This window comes from Mastigoproctus giganteus, chromosome 10 (assembly GCF_048544385.1).
Source record: "Mastigoproctus giganteus isolate SK-2022 chromosome 10, ASM4854438v1, whole genome shotgun sequence".
Classification (NCBI taxonomy): Eukaryota; Metazoa; Arthropoda; class Arachnida; order Uropygi; family Thelyphonidae; genus Mastigoproctus; species Mastigoproctus giganteus.
The window spans coordinates 11,561,579-11,570,391 of NC_143584.1; the positions used below are offsets into that span (position 1 = coordinate 11,561,579).

The 8,813-nt window shown below is 36.3% G+C and overlaps 1 pseudogene; it reads left to right on the top strand.

The window, feature by feature from the left end:
* Positions 1 to 920: 920 nt before the first annotated feature.
* On the top strand, positions 921 to 8,217 carry LOC150078698 (ATPase family gene 2 protein homolog B pseudogene; annotated as a pseudogene).
* Positions 8,218 to 8,813: the final 596 nt, after the last annotated feature.

The window sequence follows — 8,813 nt, forward strand, 5'->3', positions numbered from 1 at the left end:
CTTAGTTGCTAATGCTCCTAAAAACCAAATAACAAACAAACAAACAAACAATATCTGTAGTTTGAGATTGAGCAAATTCAGTGCCACCTGCACTGAGTTTGCTCAGTCGATTCAAATCCTTAAACACCTCAGTCACCTTGCAGGTTACTTGTCTCCAGATGCTGCAACTAGTAGAAATAAAGCTTTTCTTGGTAAGGTTGTCTTTTTGTGCACCCATTCTAGTTGATCTACATCCTTCCTAAAATCAGGCCTGCAGGTCAGTATGCAGTACTCAAAGATGCAGCCTAACCATTGTCTTCTACGATGGGATAATCAGAACCTTATTCTTGCTAGCAAAGTTCCTGTATATCATTTGCAAAACCCCATTAGCTGTTCTGGTAGCCTGTCTACATTACTCAGAGAACTTCATATCTATTTCCACAATTACCTCCAGGTCTTTTTCATTTTCCACTAACCTGAATGTAGTATCACACAGTTGATTTAATAATCTGGGATTAGTGCTACCCATATGTAGTGCCAGAACAAACCCCTTATTTGAAAATGTTAACCCACTTGGCACATAGCTGAGTCTAGCCTCTGTATGGGGTCAGCTGTTTACACCAACTGCTAATAGCAAATGGTCAATGTTAAACTTCACCTGCCATTTCTCAGCCCATCTGCCTAATTGTTTTTGATCTTGTTGCAGGGATATATTACTTACTACCCTGATTACTATACTTAACTAGTTTGCCAACCTTGGTATCATTTGCAAACTTAGACATTAAGCTTGATTCAACAATATCATTATGATATGTAGAAAAAAAAACAATGGGTACAGCACTGAAACATGAAGGACTTCCCAATCACATTAGTCCATGTAGAGCAGTGTCCATTAATAACCACTCTACCATTCCTTTATCCAGAGCAGTAACTTGCATTTAATGCCACTCTGCTCCAAATTTTACAGCAGTCTTTTATGTGTAACGGTATCAAAAGCTTTCCTGCAACCCAAGTATATGTGTATGATATCAAAATAATTTTTTGTGTCCAGTTTCTGTGTTACTGCATCATAGTGTCCAATCGGATTGGTCAGACAAGGCCACTCCTTAACAAATCCATGCTGTGATTTAGTATAATTGCATTCCTGTCTAGATTGTCCTGCATTACTTCTTTAACCAGAGACTCCATTATTTCATCTGCAACAAAGGTGACAGTTCTCCAATTACTCTTGTCACCTTTTGATTCCCCTTTATGAATTGGGGATACATTTTCACTTCTCTAGTCCATAGGGACCTCCTCTAAATCCAAATATGCTCTTGATAATTATGGCTAAGGGTTTGCTTCCCTCCTTCGCTGCCTCTCTTAATTGGATAGAAAAAACCTCCATACCCACACTTTTTTTTTATGTTAATCTTTTCCTTCTCTTTACGTCTTTCTACTTTCTATTCTGCTTTTTCCGTCCGATGAACTATTAGTGTAATACGAGGGCGATTCGGACATTCCTTCTTTTCTTATTCTCGCCATCTTCGCCTGTCTTTTTTTTTACTACTCCCCCCCCCCCCCATACCTTGTATTACTTCCCATTTCTATGCTGCTGCCTGTTACACTTTCTTAATTTAACAGTTTTACTTAAAATATACACACTGCGTTGGGGCTACCTCTCTCATGTTTCTGGAGGTTTCAATATATATATATTTTTTTCTCACATTATTCAATAATATTATTCTTTAATGCTACCTCCATCAGCATGGGTTTGTATAGAAACAGTGTTTTGGTACATGATCGGGTGTAGTCCCCTGATGAAATACCTGATCTATGTACCAATTTATTTTCATTATTATTCTCATTTTTATTTAAATTTATTACTATTTTTTAATATGCATTAATTACCACTTCCTTTCTGGCTTTTGTAAATATGATTTGGCTTATTAATTCAGCCATTATTTCCACTTAATTTATTAGGTTCTTAACATTCTTTTCTTCTCATATCTTCTTCCATTAGGCCTGGCACGTTGTTGTTAATAACTTTCCCATCTTACTGTGTCCTTAATCAATTATTTCTATTTCTTATATATATATTTAAATAATGTTGAACTAATTGAAAAATGGAATATTTCATAATAAAAATAAAAAGGAGGGTACAGCATACATCAGGGGCAGCAAAAAAGCATATTCCTCTACATGATGCTTGAAATATAATCATAAATTAGAATAAGGTTAACAATAAAAATAAAATAATGCCAGTAGTACGGCAAGACAAGGGCGAAAAAACAAAATCAAACCTAAATTCAAATAAAGCAGGGAGGGAAGAGAGGGGTAACAAGAGTAAAAATATTGCAGCAGAACCTCAAAAATAATTTAGAAAATCTAAATGTACGAATAATAATTCTTTGAAATTTAAAAGCCAATTAAATAGAAATTTAACGGTGCCCCCCCTCTGATGGGCACCAGGTCCAAATTTATGTGAAATATCACCAAACAGATATTTAAACCACTACAATAAAACAAAGCCAAAAATAGACTGACCATTATGCCCCATCTCGACAGAGGACCACAAGGCCAGGCCACAATGGTCAGGAAATCGTTGCATTTCGAACGTTAAACAAATCGCCGCATTATTTTTATTTTTAACCTTATTCTAATTTATATATATATATATATATATATATATATATAAACATTAAATTTAAAAAAAACAACATTCTTGATTCAACACAGAGATTAATATTAAAGTCCAAAAAGGTGTCCAATGTATGGTAACAAGCTGGTCACGTGACATCTATGCAGCCAAGCTGCTGCTTTCCCCCGGATATCGGCGACAAGCAATCAGAGAGAATGCGGGTCACCTTTGCAGATGCACTGGGAACGGGAAGGGGCGAGATATTCCCAAGACAAAACATTTATTTTCACATTTATATATATATATATATATATATATATATATAAACATTAAATTTAAAAAAAACAACATTCTTGATTCAACACAGAGATTAATATTAAAGTCCAAAAAGGTGTCCAATGTATGGTAACAAGCTGGTCACGTGACATCTATGCAGCCAAGCTGCTGCTTTCCCCCGGATATCGGCGACAAGCAATCAGAGAGAATGCGGGTCACCTTTGCAGATGCACTGGGAACGGGAAGGGGCGAGATATTCCCAAGACAAAACACATTAACCTTATTTTGGCGACAGCAAAAGGGGCGGGAACTGGTAGCCAATGAAAACCATCAGCAGATCTCTATATAATTCTCACTTTTTCCTGTGTTTCTTTGGTTGCTGGGTATCACTCCTTAGGTTAGCAATCTGCTCTTCTCGTTCAAGAGTTTTGGCTTTACTTCGCTTCACAAAGATGATTATTTCAGTTTTTCAGAAGGTGCACGCCATGAATCCTCAAGTGAGATTGAACACGTGTTTTTTTTTTTTGGGAGTTGAATAAAAGTGGGCAATTGAAATTGATTGAATGGTGTGTGAGTGTAGGCTTGATCTCCTCCAGGTATGAATGCCCAAAGTGTGAAAGTGAGATAGTATTAAGTGCGAGAAAGGATAGAGAAGATGTATATGAGTGGAAGTGTAGAATGCAAGGGTTGCATGGACGTAAAACGATCGATACGGAAGGGGTCTTGGTTTTCACAAAGCAAATTACGAATGAATGAGGTGCTTCTTTTGACCTATATTTGTGTTCAAAAGACGCCTTGTTCATTCATAAAAAATGAAAGGTGTTAGTTCCAAGATGGTTGCCGATTGGAGGAGTTTTTGCCGAGAAGCGTGCATTAAGATGTGCGTGAGAGAAAGTGGCATGATTGGGGGTGTAGGAGTTGTAGTTGAAATAGATGAGGAAGTAAATTCGGAAAAAGAAAATACAATCGAGGTGAATGGGAAATGGGTATTTGGTGATGTTGAGCGTGGGTGTGCACTGTTCTTTCAGGGTCGTCGAAAATAGGAGTAGTCCTCCTAGACGCCATTAGGTCTTTCATTTTGCCTGGCACCTGTCAGATTGTTGGAAGGGCTATGATTGCCTAGAGGACGAAGGTTTTCGACATTTCGCCGTGAACCACTCGCTGCATTTCAGCGACCCCGAAAGTGGAGAAAACACCAACAGTATCGAGGGTTCGTGCAGTGCCATCAAGAGGCACTCCTGAAAAACAATTCAACGTTTATCTGTCCGAATATATGTGGAGAAGGAGACACGCTAAAAGTAAAAACGGCAGAGATTCCATTCAGGCAATAAGGATCATTTACCCGCCATCTGAAAAGGATGAACGGCCGGCGAATTGAGGTACGTGTATTCTTTCTATTTTGCATTTTGTAATTCCTTCATATTGGTGTGTTTTAATCTTGAGAAAGTTTTAAAATTTGCATCAAGAAAACATGGCATAACATTTGGGAATACCTTCGCTAAAAATAAATCAAGTAAACATGTAAAACCAGAAAAATTAGAATTATATTTTTGAATTGAAATATATTCTTTTTAATGTGTTTGGGAATTGAAAAAAGAAATCGAGTTTGGGAATTGAGATAAGCAGTTAATTCGGTTTAAACTGGATTTAATTGCCCTGGTAAAATAGTCTATTAATAGCGAGGTTAAGTTATTACGCTGAACCTCAATTACTTTCTGAATTAGTTCATTGTTCAGATAAATGAATGTAACCCAAAGGATTACTAGTAATCTTCTGATTAGAGTTGATTAAATTGAAGTGATCTTAGAAGGCAACGATACAAGTTGTTTCTAGTTTAGAATAATTCTCAATATTTTTAATGGAGCATTTACTGAGATAAAACCCAATGTGCTTATTTTTTCTCTTTCTTACTTACCCCTTTTTTTAGGTCAAGAAAAAGGATCTAAAGAAAAAGTTCTTGACTATTCGGATGAGGAAGATGATACCCTTTCCAGAACCAATAAATAGGAGGATTGAACCTCCGCCAGATCATGTGTTTCGGCTGCGATGAAACTTGAAGGTTGTAGTCTGTTATACATGCTCTGTCGGTTATAAAATCACCAGAGAGGAAACACTTTGGCGAAATCATTTTAAAAAGACAGAAACGAAGAATCTTTTTTATTCACCTTTGCATATGTATGGATCGCATTGTTTATTAACATTTTTGATAGTACAGGAGGAAAAAATCACATCAACTAACAACATACATAAAAATACACTGTAAAAATTAAAAGGATTTTCAAAAGAGCACTCCTTCCATAGACTTGCTTTTTTTTTTTAATCCAAGTATGTGTTTTCATCTTACGGATGTTAATTTTTAGAAGCGGGTATCCGGTCCGTGGTTTTTTGATGAGCAGTTAGAAAAAAGATAAAATCCAAGGAAGGAGTACAAATCCTTTTAACCTTCGACATTCCTTCTATTTTGCATACTGTAGCCTCTTCCTTCATATTGGTGAGTTTTAAATCTTGTGAATATGTTATCCCGTCCGTCCGATGCGTTTGTATGTTTTATTCTTAAGAACATTAATTTTAACAAGAGAGTCTTCCGTGGATATTTGATGCGTTTTCATCATAAGTATTCTCTTTGATGTGTTTTTCCTTTTAGCGCCACCCGCTTCGTGGAGATATCCATTCCAGGATTGCCTTTGCATGTGGTTTCTTGCATTCGTTTTACACATCGATACCATTTTAAACGCTTCACTTCGATAGAGAATATCCTTTTTCGTCTTTGATTACGTGGGGGGGGGGGGGATTCAACCCATAAGCGAAGCAGCAACGAAACGAAAAATTATATAGCGAAAAAATACCACTTTTCTTCCAAGTGCATTTGAAAAAAAAAGGATTTAAATAATTGCACATGCAACAGTATATTAAATTTTTCTTAACTATAGAATACTGAACTTAAAATCGGGGCCTGTTTCCTTTAATTACTTAATGAATGGGATATTTTTTCCTGTTACCGAATCTCACTCCCGGTCATGCCCCTCGACCCAACGCTGATCTCAAGAATGTTACCTCATCCGATTGATACCTTCTCATACTCATAATATGGTACCCCATCGTTAAACATAATATTGTGTATGTTACATCATATTATACTTAAAATAGTTTTATAATATATTATTTTTTTATTATATTTTATATACTTTTCATTTAATTATTTATTATTTTATGTTTTCGAACAGCATAAAATTCCAACATTAAAATTCGCACGAAATCATACTATATTATAATCACACGTTTTAAATACTATAACAATCTTATTCATCTTTGCGTATGTATCAATCACATTATTTATTGATATTTCTGATAATGTAATGTTGCCATATTAAAATTGCTATTTTTTCACCGGGTGGGAGCAATATAATTTACCGGAGACTTAATTCACACCCAGTTATCTATCCTCCTGGATTCGACATTGCGTGGTGAGAGCTAAAGAATTTTTCCTTGAAATTTTGTTTGATCAAGCGATTATGTATAATTTTCAGAGGGGAAAAAATAAAATTGGATTTTTCGGGATTCGTGACTTTCACCTCCGCTGGAATAATCTCCCCCATCCCAGGGAGCAAAATCGTAATTTTTATTTTAATATCGTTTCCATGATGTCGGGCGTTGAAATTTTCGCCATATATATTTTTAAAATTTTGATTAAAATTTTCTTACTGCTCTTTTTAGGGCGTTTTCGTTTAAGCGCCACTGAAGGCGTGCCATGACTGTTAGAAGTCAGGGAAAACGACATGTCCATGACCAGTTTATGATGTATGACACCACGTGACTAGGTTTCGAATTTTAGCCGGTTCTGTGGACATGTGTGTGGCAGGAACGCAGCCGGTGAGGAAAATGATGTTACTTCCGATCAATGGTCACATGGCAAAATAATTCTTAAACCTTTCAGTAAAACTTAACCTCGAAATCAGTAATGTAATCAGCCAAAAATGTTACCAACAACTTAATTGGAAAACAATGTGTAGATTAGCAGGATTGGATACTCAAAAGGTTGCGGTTGAAGGCCTCTATTCTTAATCCAATTTTATGTGAGAAATCTTTAGTTGAATGTCTTGTCTGAAATATTTTAATTATCGGACCGCCTGGTGTGGGCAAGACGAATTTGGTGTATGAAATTGCACGCGAATGCAATTTTTATGTATTGGCTATCAGAGGTTCTGATCTAGTTGCCTCAGATCCCGAAGAGAATTGGAAGTTTCTTGGTGATGTGTTTAAAAGTGCAGAGCTATATTCCACTGAAAGAGGCTGTATTCTTTTTATAGATGGCTTGTGCACCGAAAAGATTTCCAAAAGTTCCATCCAGCAGCTTTGTAATTTAATCGAAAAATTAAAGGGTAATCAATATATCCGCATAATTGCTGCGACTAATAAAGTAAGTAGTCTGAATCCAGCCCTCAGAAAATCGGGAATGTTTGATAAAGAAATACAACTTTCAGTTCCTAATATTTCTCAAAGAAAAGCAATTTTACAGGAGCTCGCCTAGTCCCTTAATTTGTCTTCAGACATTAATTTTAATGAGCTGGCTGAAAAAACACCAGGATATGTTGGAGCTGATATAAGGCTCTTGTGCAGAGAAGCAGCATTGGTTAGATATAGAAAGAATCCTAATGATCTAGCCAATATGAAAATAAAACAGGAGGATTTTTTGGAAAGTTTAGTATTTGTGATGCCGTCCATTCAAAAAACTTCACCTTGGAATTTGGAAGTTCAACCTATATATTGGGAAGATATTGGAGGAATGGAAGATATAAAAGAAAAAATTGAAATGTAGGTAGAGTGGCCATTTAGATATCCTAGGGAGTTCTACAGAATGAAAATTCCGCCTCCAAGAGGAGTGTTGATGTTTGGTCCGCCTGGATGTTGCAAAACTACTATGGTTCGTGTTGCTGCAACCAGGTGCCATATCAATTTTCTAAGCGTTAGTGGTGCTCAACTTTATTCATCCTATGTGGGGGATTCTGAATGTGCAATGGTGGAATTATTTGACAGCAAAATATTGCGCTCCCTCTGTTATATTTTTAGATGAACTTGATTCTCTAGTAGGAAAAAGGAACTTTGATAATGTACAAACTGGAATACAAGAAAAGGTGCTTTCTGCACTTCTTAATGAAATGGATGGAATAGAAAAAGCACAGGGATTTCCTGATGTTCTTGGAGAAGAGATGGATTATTATAATAAACACGTGTTAGTAGTAGTAGGTGCCACAAACAGACCTGATATCATTGACGATGCACTTTTGAGACCAGGAAGGTTTGACAAGATTATATACGTGCCACAGCCGGACAAAGAATGTTGAAAGTCGATATTGAACATTTTGATGAAACAAGTAAGTCTTTGTGAAATCAATGTGGATTGGATAGCGGAGCAAACAGAGATGTTTACTGGAGCTGTTTTAGTTAATTTGTATAAAGAAGCTGCTCTTCTGGCATTAGAGGAACAAGGATTTGAAGTAAATGCTAGTATAAATAATGATCATTTTGATAAAGTGTTAAAAACGATGCAACCATCGCTGGATGCTGTCCAGATTAAGATGTGTGAGCAGTTTAAAGAAAAATGTTTCAGGTATGTAGTCAACTATCGCTCCCCAGATTACTTGTCTGTGTCTGGGAATCCAGATTACTTTTCCATTCAACTTGTTGAGTCCATTGTATTCCAGAACTGTTACCAAGTGTACTAGCACCTAGTAGAAGATGGAACTTTCATGAACGAACCGTATATAGGATCATCACATTCCGATAAAGGAGTAACGATTGTATATTTTGACCCCCCCCCTTCTCTCAGTGTATTATTTATTTTTTGAATGGATATATGGAGTTCCTATTAAATGAAATTTTTAAACAATAAAAGGCCCTTTTAAGGGCCACAAATAGCGATAAAGGGATTTCTGATCGT